The sequence below is a fragment of the Cricetulus griseus genome, chromosome 2 (genome assembly GCF_003668045.3).
Source record: "Cricetulus griseus strain 17A/GY chromosome 2, alternate assembly CriGri-PICRH-1.0, whole genome shotgun sequence".
NCBI lineage: Eukaryota > Metazoa > Chordata > Mammalia > Rodentia > Cricetidae > Cricetulus > Cricetulus griseus.
Window position 1 is genome coordinate 17648784 of NC_048595.1, and position 15726 is coordinate 17664509.

The following is a 15726-nucleotide window of genomic DNA, read 5'->3' on the forward strand; positions in this document are numbered from 1 at the left end:
CTGAGATGAGGTCATGGCTAGTGACCCCATCTGAGAGGATGATTTCCTGTCTATTTCTTTTGTTAAAAATGTCAGCACAAGCTTTTAGGAACATTTCGTTAATGTGAAAAAAAGAAATAGAAGAACAAACAAAAATTGCCACGAGAATCACTGCCCAATATTTTTCTCCGGCTGAGAATTCCACAACCGTTTCCAGGAGACCTCCTTCTTTTGAAGTTATTGCCTCAGTCTGTGGAACTTGTCACACAGAATTTACTGGATTTGGTGTGGTAGACATCCATTTTGGCCTCTGGCCTCCATGTGAACATAGTTGTGCATAACTGCATACATAAGTCCACCACACAAAGAAGGAAGGGAGGAGGAGAGGGAGGGAGGAAAGGAAGAGGGAAGGAAGGAAGGAAGGAAGGAAGGAAGGAAGGAAGGAAGAAAGGAAGGAAGGAAGGAAGGAAGGTGTTTGACAGTTTGGAAAACTGAGCTAAAGAGGGGATATTCCCATGTTACCAGACTCTGGATTCCAGATTTCCTTCCAGATCAATAATTCACTTTTAATAATTTACCTGAATTTAAACCTCGACTCTATCTGGTCTTGGATGCGGATGAATAAAATGGGTTAGTGTTCAGCTCTGTTCTTCATAGTAGTATACCTCCGTGCTTTTCTGAACCCACCTTCGTGCACACTCCCTGAGGGCACGGTTTTCTCTGTGCATCCTACATACCCTTCCATCTCAGTGGTAATGCCCATGCTATCCTACTGAGGCCCTGCTATGCGCCAGGTCCTGCGCTGGCGCTGTCACAGATATCATCTCTCCACTCCTCACAGATATTCTGGGAATGAACCACATTAGTTTCCATGGAGAGATGTGGCAGCTGAGGGTAGGGTAGTTGAAGTATTCAAGTCCCCTCGTGAGAAAGCAGCGGTGTCAGGCCCTCCCTCTGCCTGTCTGATTCAGAAGCACATATGGGGTCACTGTGTCACCCCACCTCAAAGAGAAATTGTTAGTAACCATGATGAATGGGTGAGGCACAGGACAGCTGAGTCAGACGGTTGGCAGACCTATGCTTGTGAGCTGGTCACCTGTCCTGTCTTTCCTCCACGGACATCTGGGGAAAGCCTTTCTCTAGCCAGACTCTGCTGTTTCTGGAGTCAGTTGCCCTCCTGTGCCAAAATCTACTTCCTGCGTTTTGACCTGTCTTCTTGAGCCCCTGACAAGGCGAGGCAGAAAGACACTGTGCTGACTGAGTCTACAGCAGGGAATCCTGGTCACTTTGTCAGCTGATAGAGGTAGGGAGTAGGTGGCTCAGAGAACCCATGGGACACAGCCCTGGTTATGAAACTACCTTTGGTTCCAGAGCAGGAAAAATTCTTTCCTGCCCACCTTGGGAGGGATGGGCAGCCTGAGAGCCATCCGCCTTCACAGGAATGGAGAAAACTTGGGGGCAGGTGTGGCAGGTAGCCATGAAATTTTCCAGTCCCTACCCCTTGCTGGGCCTGTGACATCTCCATGATCAATAGGCTGGCCTGTTGGAGTTCTCAGCATGCTTTCACGTATGTGACCCCATTTTTGAGCCTCACAGCGATGCTTTGCTGGAAGGTGTGGATGGGAGGCAGCCTGGCCCAGCGACAGGCCAGGGGTGTAGCCAAGCCCAAGTCATCAGATCTATGTTCAGATCGCAGCCTGTGACTCTGAGAAATACTCAAGTCTCTGGGGATCCAGGCTTCCTCCATCTGTGAAATGAAGATTTGTTCCTTCTTTGGGGGGGTGATGTGGGAAGTTAGTGACATAAGTTTCTAGGACCCCCACGAGGATCACTTTAGAGTTAGTTGGACCTTGTATGCAGCCTATTGGCTAATGAATCCAGGGCTGAGCTTGGGTCACTTAGAGTGGCCTGATACTCAGTTCCCCTCTCTTAGTGACAGTATACTCAGGAGGAAACTCTAGTCCAACTGACCCAAGTAAGATGGCCTTGTGCTGTGTTCTTACAAGTGTGTGTGGGGTAGTCTTGGGAACCATCCTCTTCTTACAGACGGCGCTGGATGACAGGGCAGAAAGCAGGGCTGCTCTGATAGTCCTTGTAGCCTCGTTAGCTCCCTGTCTCCATCTCACCCTGAGAGTCCCTGGTCCCTGCTGTAACTTTCCAGTGTCTTGCTAGTTTCCCAAGATGAATGTGCCACGCCTCAAATAAGCTGCTTGTCTCCATGACACGAGGCTCTTGGTTCAACCAAGGGATGAATATTTATGAAACATCTATAAGGCTTACCAGGGCTGGAGGGTGGAGGTGCTAGACACCAAAAGACCTGGGCCCGCAAGGTTCTTCGGGTGGATGTGTTCCTGCCCCCTCCACCTACTTTCCATTCCTACCCACAAAGGTTTTCTTTAAACCAACCCAGTTCCTCCTTTTAACTCTGCACGAAGTGGGTGGAGTCTGCTTCTTTAAGTCCCTGAGGGCTGTTTGGCTGGGTGGGTTTGGAGACAGCCAAACAAATGCTCTTAAACATTTCTGGGAGTGAAGGAATGACTCACAGTCGCACAGCATATCAGCTGGTCCCTAGTCTAATCCACTCTGGGTAGCGGTGACCCAGCCAAGAGAAGCAGGGCAGCCTTCCATGTCTCTGGCTCTGGGGCACTGGAGGGGATAGGAAGTACTTGGCTTCTGGGGGGACAAACTGATGTGTAGCATGAATACTAAAAACCCAGGGACAGATACTGGGGTTAAAGCTGAAGATCAGAAAAGCAAAGCGGCCAGCCACTAGAGAGTTCCTCAGATTGAAAGAGTGATCCTATCTCCGTGAATTCTCAGATTGAACCCAACTGCCTCTGTCTCCACCAAACCTCAAACTCCCCTCAGTTCCAGTCTCCTCCTGCCTTATAATCCTCTCTATTGCTGGGATTAAAGGCATGGGATCCCAAGTGCTGGGATCACCTTTGTGTGAGCTCTTTTACACTAGATCAATTTCATGTAGCTCAGGGTGGCCTTGAACTAACAGAGATCCATCTGCCTGTCTCCCAAGTGCTAGGATTAAAGGTGAGTGCCACCACAGCCTGGCCTCTATGACTAACTAGTGTGGCTAGCTTTGCACTATGACCATCAAGCAAGCTTTATTTGTTTATATCATAAACAAAATATCACCACGCTGATAGATGAGAGCCAGGGTGGCTTGGATATTGGCATCTTTTCTTGAGCTTGGAGTTTCATCTGGCCTAGGCTTCTGCCTCCTACGGAGACATGTCTGAGAACTACTGCTTCCTCGGACTCTTGAGTTTGCTTTCTTTGGGGTTCACTTTCCATTGTCTTTGTCCCCCAAGAGAAACATCTCACCTGTTATTAAAAGTGTAATGTAAGTCTAAACCACTCAGAAACAGGAAATGTAGAAAAATCACACATGAATTTATTGCCTGAAGACAACCTCAAGTTTGGTATATTGTATTTGAATCCTATTTTTTCTCCTTTTATCTCGAATTCTTTTTTCAAAACACCACACTTTGTGACAACGCTAAGCATCTCGTAGTATGGCCTGGTGCTTCACAATCCCACACACCTGAGGCAGGTGGAATATGGTGGATGAGCAAGTTGATTAGAAGCTGCCAGAAGTCTTAAGGGAAGCTGGTGAGCTGTTTTGTTGGGAGCAGAGTTTTCAGAATTAGCCATGCATAGTTCTGGAGGTCCATCATAAAACCATGGATGGAGTCAAAAAAATTGCTGCCCTAAAAATAGCTAGGGGGTAGACAGTTCATTTGTACCGCCACAGTTTTCTTCAAACCACATTTATAACCATGTCATGCTTTACTTTTGTATGGCCGCTGTGCTACTTATGCCGATTGTAGCCGGTTATGTATAAGGCAATAAACCCACTTTCTTCATCAGCAGTGTTTTGAATGGCTGCGTGCTGTGTCACTAGGTAGAGATAAATGTGGTTCATATTCCCTTTCTGGATCCTTGGACTGTTATTTTACTCAACACACAAGAACGAAGTGAGCAGGTCACACGGGAAGGTTCTATAGTTCCCGAGGCTCACCTCCCCAGAGAAGGTGACAGATAGAAGGAAGTGAACATCCCAGGGTTTTTAATAGACATTGCCAAATCATTGTCCCGGTTTGTTCTCACTCCACTCTCACAAGCCATAGACAAAAGTGCCTGCACCACAGCACCCTCAGCAGCCCAGGGTCTGAGAAAACCTGCACCAAGGAAGAGACATCCATCCTGCATTTGTTCCCATTCCCTTGCTCACAAAGGAGAAGGAACGCATTTCCACAAGCTTGTGGGTCGTTTATTCTTCCCGACCTCTGACCCTTCCCACCCTTCATCCACTGAGCTCCAAAAGGCTTCTGGATTTTTCTTATGGAGTTGTTTAAGTTCTCCCAGGGTGGAACTGTGATGAAAACACACACCATTCCCTTCTCAAGCCTTTGGCTTCTTTAGCATAGCTTCTTCCCATCTCTCCACTTCCTGCAAATTCTTCTCCCCAGTTAAGGCTCCTCCCTCTCTCCAGAGCCTGCACTACTAACCCCTGTGTCTTAGTCTGTTTTCTGTTTTCAATAACACAACAGTATAGATTGGGTAAGCTTTTTTGTTGTTTTGTTTTGAATCAGACTCTCACTGTGCTGCCCTGACTGTTCTCGAACTCACTATGTAGACCAGGCTGGCCTCAAACGCATTGAGCCTCTCGCCTGCCTTTGCCTCCCAAGTGCTTCAATTAAAGGCATGCCCCACCAGGCCTGGTGGGAAAACTATTAAAAAGAGATTTATTTTGGCTCACGGTTCTGGTCCAAAGCCTGGGCCTGCATGTAAATGATGCCGTCTGATGATAGCATCCCCTCTAGTGGAGTGCCCAGGTGGCACAGGGTATCAGATGTCAACAGTGTCTCTTGCCCTCCTTACATTGGCTGTGTAGCAGATCATTCCCCAGATAAATCACTGACCCATTAGCCCACTGATTCATTAATAGCATGAGTGGCTGTCAGTGTGTCTTAATCACTTTGGAACGGTCCTACTTAGTCCCACCTCTTAGCAACTCATGGTGAGGATTATATTTCAACATGGATCTCAGGAGAGATGACGGGTATTCAACTCATAACACCAGATCTCCATTTTATTTACAGGTGTTTTGTAGCGTGGTGAGGTCGTGCAGGTCTCTAATTTGCCATGGCATCTTGGCTCTTCACTGATCACCCATGTCTTCCTGGCTTTAGAGCAACACTAGATGCGACTGTGGGATGCAGATCAATCCCTGGTGAGTGCACAGAGCAGAGACCTACTAGCTCTCAAACCTCCACCCTGGCCTCTACCCATGCCACCAACTTCTACTTCAGGAATGTCATCATGATGACTTGGTCACAACTGCGCCACCACGGCCCACTGAGAACATAAAATATGACTACATTCCCTGCATTGGTAAGTCCCCCTCTGTTCTCAGCTGGCAAGTGGAATGATGGTTTGTGCTTTCCTTGGCTGTGTGACAATTATTCTTACTTATTTACCTGTACGGACATGTCTGTGTGTAGGTGCATGCCATGTGTGTGCAGTACCCACAGAGGCCAGAAGAGGGTGTCAGAGGCTCTGTAGCTGGAGTTACAAAGAGTTGTGAGCTGCCCAGTGTGGGTACTGGGAGCCAAACCCTGGTTCTCCACAGCAGCAGCAAGTGCTCTTAACCTCGGAGTAGTCTTTCCAACCCCTTGTGAGACAATGAAATAGATAATTTAAAACTAGAGTTTTGAACACTTCTTGGTACAATATCAATGCTAAAAATAGGGGATTTATTATTTCTTCACCATCAAGTGTATCCTCCCCTTTAGAAAACTTAGCCTTTCTGAGATGTTGCCATAGTGGTTTCCTGCCACTGCAGTGAGACTTACCCCATTTAGTGGCCCAAAACTAGACAAGGACCTGAGGTTAGGGTTACCCAGCATGGGGAGTCCCTGAGATCTGCCCTCAGCCCTGCAGACAGAAAATAAGCCCCCCAAACCACCCACACAGTCATTGTCTTACAGTCCAGGGGTCAGATGTTTGAAATAGGCTCCACAGGGACAATTCCAGCAACACCACTGTCCCTCCTAAAGCACAGAGGTGAATCTCTCCCCGACCCTCCAGAGGCAGCCAGCACCCCTTGGATCACAGCCCTTCCCCATTGCCAAGGTGTGTCCCTCCAACCTCATCCTCACTGAGTCCCTCGCTACCATCCTCACCTTTCTCTCTGTCTTTGACTTACTTGCCTCCTTCCCATGATGACAACCCTGCCCGACGACCCCTCACCTCAAGGTCTCTAATCTAATTACATCTTCGAGGTCCCTTTCACCTGGTAAGGTTAACACTGTTCCACATCTGAGCATCAGGACTGTGTGATGCAAAGGGCCTTCCAGCTTCTCAGCGTGTCTGTATCTCTTCATGTGACTGTGATAGAATATATGAATATATATATATAATATATATATATATATATATATATATATATTGACTGAATATATGGGTAATTACTGAAGAGAATAAATCTATTTCTTAAAGCCCCAGAGGCTGAGAAGTTCAAGACTTAGGATCTGCACCTTGCAAAGGTCTTCCCAGTGCTTACACTGTAGGCAGCAGCATCTGCCACATGGTCAGAAAGCAGGAGAGAAAACCAAGCTACCCCTGTGTCAACTAACCTAGCTCCACGATAACTCCATTAGTCCATGACCCAATCACCTTGTATTAGCCCCTACCTCCCACACTTTTGCATGGGGGACCAACTTTCCAACATACAGACCATGCTGGAGACACATTGAAGCCATGGGAACACCCATGGTATTTGATTTGGAGCCTACCAGCAAGTTCATGGGAAAGGAGAGATGGGGACTAGATTACTGTTGAGCAAGCCCCACTACTAGGTATTCCCCTTCACCTGGGATAGACTTAGACTTCTGCAAGGATATCCAGGCATGGAGAAGCCCAGTGTTTGCTCATGTCACACAGGAACAAGGGACTGAGCAGGTTTGCTGCTGCAGCCAAGGCCGCTGACTCTGGACGGCATGCTCATTTGTCACGGGGTGAGGTGAGGCGAGGTGTCTCTCTGTTCATTTAAATTCGTCCCCAGGCAGGTCTTGAGCAAGCACTGTCCGATCACTCAGGGTTTTCTGCCTTGCATGTAAATCAGTTCTCTAACTGTAGGCAAATAAATCACTGTAATTTCTTCAACAACAGTTTCTTCCTGTGTGAGAGAAGGAGGAAGCCGCAGAAAAAGAAAGAAAAAAATGAAGGCCATGAGCAAGCATTTCACAGGGCAGGAACCCAAACAGCCAGGAAAGGTGACAAGACACCTCACCTTCTTAGTAATGGGGGGAAATGCAAATGGAGCACTGGGAACCGCACAGCTTCCTTCGTCCTCCAGCAGGGCGGAGCCTTTGGGGTGATGGATGCATCTGCACCTGCTTATTTCTCGGTTGGCTCTGTTTCCCTGGGCATGAGGCATGCATACGGTACACACACATACATGTAGGCAAAACATTCATATACATAACATAAAAATAAATAATTTTTAATGTCCCAATCTCTCTTGGGACCTCTGTCTTGCCATTTCCAAAATGACAGATTTAGAATAAAATGATCTTCTGATTTCATAAATGGCTTGGTCCTGAACTTACTCTGAATCTACCACATTCTTTTCTTTTTCTGAATGCTCTCCTCCTGCAGGACTGTGTGTGCACCTGCAGTTTCTGTAAGATCATATCCTACCTAGGTCTCTCTCCTTTGGCATTAAACAGCCATCTCTTTAAAAAATCCAAAGTAGCTCATTCTCTGGGCTTCCCAGAGAGTGTTCTGGGCCTTTATCATGATGCACCCCCCCCCTGCCCTCACAGCTGTGCATGCTGTAACACTGTAGCGTAGGGTTTGAGCATGGGCTAGGCAGTGCGGTAAAACAAAAAGAAAGCTCAGTGTGACCATGTGGTAGCTATGCAGGCTCAGCAAGCCGCTTTGCTTCCTTGGACTCTGTTTCCTTGTCTGAGAAATGGAGGTCATAAAACCTCTTTCCCAAGCATCCATGTGTTTGGCTTTGACATAGTCCTTTGCAGGACAGCTGGATAGATGGATGGTCAGGTGGGTAGAGAAATGGATGTATCCAAGGGTAAATGGATGGGTGCATGGGTGGTTGGGTAGGTGGGTAGGGAAATAGAAACACAAGAGGGTAAATGGATAGGGGCAAGAGTAGTTGAGTGGATGGATGGATAGGTGGATGGATGGATAGGTGGGTGGATGGATGGATGGATGGATGGATGGATGGATGGATGGATGGGAGAGGTGGATGGATGCACTGGTGGGTGGGTAGATAGATAGATAGATAGATAGATAGATAGATAGATAGATAGATAGATAGAATGAAGGGTGTATGGAAGGATGGATGGATGGATGGATGGTTGGATTCAATGGATACATGAACAGAAGAGTCCCATGTGAAGTTTTTGCACACCAAACATTGCTCTCTAATAGTCTTTGTTCCTGTCACTGGGGAGTAGAATTGACTTGCAACTGAGAAATAGAGAGGAGAACATACAGTCTTGTGACAACAAGTCTCTCTTGGGGATCATCACAAGTGGACATAACAGTGGATCCAGGCTGCAACAGGCATGCCTTCATATGACATCCCAGTGAGACACAGGTCTCAGTCCCCATGAAGCAAGAGACCAAAGACCGATTCACACGTAAGCCTTCCACGCCCCTTTCCCTCTCCAGCACCTACTCCTCCACCCCGAGGCAGGCCATGGGTCAGATTTTGCTGTCAAACTCTGACAAGAGGGCGAAGCCCTGAGGATGGATTTGGCCCAGGAAATGGGTCAAAAGCCACTGGCTCATTATGAAAATGCAGCAAAGGCTGCCATGCTTAACCACTAGGCAGGGCTGATACCATGTGGTCTCCAGGTAGATACCCCGGGAGGAAGGGTGGGGACCAAGGGAGGGAAGACAGTGGGAGTGGCCCCCACCCACGCTCCCCTGGGTGGCACTTAGATGGGGCCCAGCCTGTAGGAAGCACTCAGCAAGTAGCAACTGAGATTATTAGAGTTATCAATGATCATTAAAGGCAATTAGCTGCTGTTGAACTGAGCTTCTGCTGGCTATAGCCAGAAAGGATTTATGACCCATGGTTCCAAGCCCGAGTCTGTGTCACACCCCAAAGCAGTGAAAATAAAGATAAAAAGTAAAGATAGTGTGTTTGCTGCCAAGTAGTCCATCTGGTGGAGTCCATAGCTGCTAAATGGACGTGTGCTGCCATTTGTTGCTGCTGAGCCGGAGGACCCAGAGGCATGGTCAGGGGAGACCATGATTCCAGAGCCTCAGTTTCCCACACCACAAAACAGAGGTGGGAGGCAGGGATAATGATGATCTGAATTCAAATCTCAGAGACTTTGGCAAGCCATTCTGACAGGCCCAAGGGTGTAAAACACCATTTGTTTTAGGGAAATGGGGACTTGTAAAGGAGCCGAGATGAGCACTGGGTGTTACTAGGTGGTCAGGAGATAATGACCTTTGCTTTTATCTTATCAAAGGTGTATGGCTGTGTGTGTGTATTATGTGTGTGTGTGTGTGTGTGTGTGTGTGTGTGTGTGTGTGTTGGATGTTACTAGGTGGTCAGGAGATAATGACCTTTGCTTTTATCTTACTTGTCTAATGTGTGTTTGTATATGTGTGTCGTGTGTGTATGTGTGTATGTATGTGTGCATGTGTGTACATGTGTATGCATGTATGTATGTGTATATGTGTGTATGTGTGTGTGTGTGTGTGTGTGTGTGTGTGTGCACATGTGCACACATGCATACCATAGCAAGCATATGGAAGTCAATCATCTTCTCGATCTAAGGTGTCAGCTTTGGAGGCAAGTGCTTTTACAAGCTAAGTTACCTTAATAGTCCCTACCTGTCACTTTTATCAAAAGCCTCAGAGCTAACCATAGCCACTCTCTTTCTCATCTCTCAGTGTGGCTGGTTTTGTTTGTTCATTCCTTTGTTGTATTGAGGGTCAAACCCAGAGCCTCACACAGGCTGAACAAGCAGCTTTTCCACTAAACTGTATCCCAGCCCTTTTGTAGTTTGAGAAACTGTTGCTCAGGCTGGCCTTGAACTTACTGTGTAACCCAGGCAGACACTGAATTTGTAATCCTCCTGCCTCAGCCTTCTAGGTGACTGGAATGACAGGCCTATACCTCTGTTCTGGTGCATCTCTCTTCAGAACTACCTCTGAATCCACACAGAGCTCTGCCAGTCTGTGGCAGCCCTCCTCTAGGCCACCTGGGTTCTTTTCCCTCCCTCCATCCTCTACTTCCTCTCTCTCAACTGTCACAGTGACTCTTCCTAATGGTAAAATCAGAGTTGGCACTTAAAACCCAACCTCTAAACCACTGAAGTCTGACCGCTTGCCAGGCTCCGGCAACTCCACCCTGTTCACTGTCCTTAAACTTTCTGCAACCTTGGGGTCTTTGTACTTTTTGCTTTCTCAGCCCAGACCCAGCCAAAGCCATCCCAGTCTCAATGCTCAGAGTCTCTGCTTCACAGGAAGTTTCTATGACCACTCTTCCCATTGTGACCTCAGTCTGGTGCATTGCTCTCTCAGCAGCTCTGAAATGTCCACTCTTAGGGACCTAAGGGGCTTGATGGTTCCCTTAAGATGATCTTGTTCATTTAGTTCACATATGCATTCTCTGTGCATAGAGAAAAAAACTAGAAAATATATAATATCACAAAGGTTTTCCTGAATGAATGAGGTTATTGTTATTATCGTTTTAAATGTTTTCAGTAACTGAGGGGAAAGGTGAGTTTCAAAATGGTGCCACAACAAAAAATTTTTTATCAAACAACAACAAACAAACAAACAAACAAAAAACAGGGCTGCAGAGATGTCTCAGAAGTTAAGAGTACTTGCTGCTCTTGCAGAGGACCCAGGTTCAGTTCCTAGCACCCATGTCGGGCAGCTTGCAAGTACCTGTAATTCCAGCACTAGGGGATCTGGCGCCCTCCTCTGACCTCTGTGAGCACCTGCACTCAGGTGCACTACTCTCACACAGGCACACACATACACATGTAATTAAAAATAATTTTCTTTAAAAAACCTAAGAAGTAAAATAATAAAAAATTTAAAAATAACTGTGCCATAGATCAAAAGCACAGTATATACCAGCATGAAAATGTAATCAAAGCCCATTATTTTGTACAAATAGTATATGCTCAACATCAACAAAAAAATTGTGCCATAATTCTGTTTCCTGAAATTTTATTTCCCGAAAGGTATGCATAATGGAGCATTCCAGTTCTTCATGCGTGAGATCCTTAGCTCCTGTCTCAGTGCTTGCTCTAATAAAAACGTGTGTGGCCCAGCAGGATGGCTCAGTGGGTAAAGGCACTTGCTGTCAAGCCTGATGATCTAAGTTGGATCCCTGGAACCCACACACATAATAATTTGATCCCTGGAAAGAATGCACACAAATAATAAATGGAAAAAGAAAAAGCTGTGTGTATATACATAGACTCTACAGAGACAAACAACAAAGTGTTTACTTTTTTGAATGATCAAGGTACATGTATTTTAAAATAAAAACAGATCCATGTAGCCTTTTTTTCCTTCTTATTTGGTGACGGTACTAGGACTTGAACACAGAGCTCGTAGATGTGAGGCAAGCTGTCTCCCACTGGGCTGCATCCCAGCCTCCTTTTCTTCTTTATGTTGAAGTAGGGTCACACCTTTTGTCCATGTTGGTCTTGAACTCACTCTACAGCCTTGGCTGGCCTTGAACTCGTGACCCTCCTGCCACAGCCTCCTGAATAGCTAGTATTATAAGTCTAAGGCACCAGGCCAGGTAGTGATTCTTTTTTAAGTTTTAAAAAAAGCAACTCATAAAAAGGTTGCTTGTATGAACAGGGCATCGTGTCCTGTACTGACACCTGAGCATATTGTGTAACACCTATGTCGTGTTGAGCACACCTTCTCCCAGCACTTATCATTTCTTTATGGCGAAACTTTCAAAATCTTTTAGGTTTATGAAATGTACAGTATGCTATCCTTATCTGCAGTCTCCCTCCTATGCAATAGCACCCCAGAATTTCCTGCTCCTGTCTAACTGTTACAAGGTACCCGTCCATCATTCTTTCCCATCTCCTCCCTGGGAAACCATCTCCATTAAAAAAACAAAAAGCAAATGAGGTTAAAATATATAGTTTTAAAGGTTTCTTTCTTTTTCTTCTTTTTTTGAGACAGGCTGTTACTGTGTAGCCCAGGTTGGCCTCAAATTTGTTATACAGCCTAGACTGGTCTCAAACTCATCCTCCTCCTGTCTCAGCTCCGTGACTACTGAGATAAAAAATGTGTATTACACATCAGCTTAAAAATAATTGTTTTAAGTGAAGAAAGCAACCAGTGAGGAAAGGGAGAGGTCGCTGGACTCCACCAGTGCTCACTTTATTTCATTTCCAAATTATTTCCCAATGGCACAAGAGTCTTGAGCAGATCCCAGATTTTATGTGTGTGATCAGGGAGACATAATCTTTGTGATGTCAGCTCTAGGAGTAGGGCATAGGGAAACCAGAGATAAGGGGCATTGTGTAATGTGGTGAACCATACCTCCGCTTCACCAGTGACACTGACACATTCTTGGGTGGCTGTTTGTCACACCCACCATCTACAAAATCCAGGCTAAAGCATCAAATCGCAACTCAGCAAAGATGTTGGTGCTTCTCGCCAAGCTGAAGTGCCTTTGGTACATTGCCCAACACTGGCATGGAATGGCAGGCACTTCCACAGAGTAGGAGCAAGCCAGGCTCTACTCTAGCACTTTGCACACATAAGCCAGTGTAGTCCTGTCTACCTGGAGACAGTGTGGATAGGCTGTCATCGTATCTGTTCAGTTTTGAGAATGAATGAGTGTAGAGAAGTTCAGCTACTCATTGAAGTCATACAGCTAATCAGTGTAAAGCTGGGATCTGAACCCAGGCAAGCTGGCTCAGGTATCCAGTGGTACAGCCCCAAAGAACCAGGAATTGGGGGAAGTTACACCCTCACTGAGACTCACCGGGACTTCTCTTGTACCCCATATAGGGATCTTGACCCTGCACTGCTTCGGCCAGGTCAGGTAGCTCTGTTTTTCAGTAGGGTCTAGACTGGAAGCAACTGGTGCATCGCCTCCCACACCAGGGTGGGATGGTGAGAGACAAGCCCCAGCTCATTCTGCTGAGTGGAAACGCAGTGACTCCAAACCTATTGAGAACTGGAAGATTCGGACTGGCATCTTAGGGGTTGTGGAAGGTGGATGAGGTTTTAGTGTCATTGGACTGTCCCAAAGCCTGGCTCTATTGAGACAGACAAAGATGTGTCCTTCAGGGCATGGTGGCTTACTTTCAACTCATGCAGGGGTCACTCGTGTAATCACAATAATTGGGAGGCTGACACAGGAGGATTTCTGTTCAAGGCCTGCCTAGGCTATACAGGAAATTCCAGACCAGCGTGGTTTATAGTGTGAAGCCCTGTCTCAAAAATAAAAATAAAAATAAAAATAAGAAACAAACAACAAAAAGATCAGTTCTTCAGAGGTATATTAGGTACTTTCCAGGCTGCTGGGCCAAAATACTTAAGTCGACTTAAAGATCACAGCTGAGGATCCATCATGTTGGGGGAGGGCATGGTGCAGGGAACCTGAGGCAACTGGTCACATTGCATCCCATCACCACCAGAAAGCAGAGATGAATGCCCGTGATAGCTGCATTTCTCCTTCAAAAATTTACATTTGTGTGTGTGTGTGTGTGTGTGTGTGTGTGTGTGTGTGTGTGTGTGTGTGTGCTCACATGTCTCAGTGTGCATGCAGAGGTCAGAGAACAACTTGTGGGAACCAGTTCTCTCCTACCACATCGGTCCTGAGGAGAGGACTCAGGCTGTCGGGTTTGGCCACAGGCATCCTCACTGCTGTCTCAGTGGTCCTAGCCTTCCCCTTTTAATCCAGTTCAGCTTCCAGCCTGTGCATTGGTGTGAGCCACATGTGGGATGTATCTTCCCACCTCGACTAACTTAATCTAGATAATCCCTCACAGGTGTGGCCTGAGGCTCATCACCCAGGTGTATCTAGATCCTGTCAAAGTTGACAATATTAACCATCACAGGGGACCAACTGCAGCCACCAAATGTGCTCAGTTTCCTCTTCCACTAGAAGGGGAATGGGTGGTTATGCTATCAACTCACAGGTGGTTCTGGGGGGTTAATGCCATATTCGTCCTGAGCTCTGCATGTCAGCCATGCATACGTAATAAATGCAGGTGTCGTGCTGTGATGTGTGGGTGAAAGGGAGTGTGTGTGTGTGTGTGTGAGGAGGGAGGGGGTCACCTGCCCAGGTTGCTGTCCTGCATTATAGTGAGCAGCTGTGACTCTGCCTCCCTCAATTTCTCCATCAGACAGAGAAAGGGACTGAGGATAATTTACGGTGTGGAAATATCTGTGTTCTCTGGCATGCTCCTTAGCAATAGCGCTTGGCTTCCACTTGGTTTTCTGCTCTTGTCCCTCTCAGGCATGAGTTGGCCTGACTGTCCACCTGAGGGGTGCCAGGCTGGGGTCAGGAGTCTGAATTTGAAGACTCTTGACTGGTAGACCATCTGGCCCCTGGGAGGCACAGACTCCATACTGGAGTGATCAGCTGTCCCAGAGTCCTGTCAGGGCACACAGTGGGAGGTTAATCTGCCTTGCCTATCAGGAGGGAGCCCATCTTAGTGCCTCGGGGCTGGCTGGCACCTCCCTACTTTTAGGGTCAGGCACACAGCTCTTGGGACCCAGTCCAGGCCTCATAAAGCCCTGTTCCTGCTGGCACCTAAAGCAGAGTTTGCGTCATAACAGAGATTTTGTGAGGCGGCAGTGGTGAACCATTCCTCCTGGGAGACAAGTCACTCCTTAGAGGTGACCAACCACTTACTAACAAGAGCATATGCTAAGCTGTGCTGCCCAGTCTCTTCCACCTGTCTCCAGGGGTAAGTGACAAGGGGCTGTGATGATATCTCACAGCTCTAGACCCACCTACAACATGACATCATGGCTCTGCCTGAAGCCAAGCATTCTTCATAGGGGACTTTGGAAGCTTCTAGAAGTGTGTGGCCCTCAGAACCCCTCAGCCGTCTTCAGAGTAGCAGAGTCTGTTTTACTGGTCCTCACAGCAGCCTTTCAAGTACATAATGTTGGAAGCATTTTGTACTCTATGTTCTCAAGCTGGCCATTGAAATAGTACTGTGACCAGCTCAGAAGTGCAATGTGAAGGTTAAGTGAGCAGATCAAGGGGTACCTGGAGGACCCCAAAGACTAAAGCCACCAGTTCACGGGGACCCAGGGGACCCCAACGCCCTTCCTGCCAGCCAGCACCGGGAAGCAGATAGAGTTGAGAATACTGAAGCCACCGGGTGATAGCGTCGCGAGCACCAGCTGTGTGGAGGGCGCCAGGCCAGGTTCTCTGTGTGCTCAGATTTATGGGAACTCGCAATACCCTGAGACAGGCGTCACAGCTGTGGCTCCCATAGATGATTCAGAACAGTGCTGTCCAGGCTTTTTGTTTTAGATCACATGGCTGGTGAGTAGTGAAACCAGAAACTTGAACCCAAATGTCTGATTTCCAAGCCAGGTTCTACAACCTTGAGTTTCACCAAAGGAATGTGGGAGAATGCTTCAGAGGCTTGGTAGCCCCGGCCCTGGCTGTGGGGAGGGAGGGAGGGACTAAGGACAGGATCCAAGGTGAACTACCCCCTCAAACAG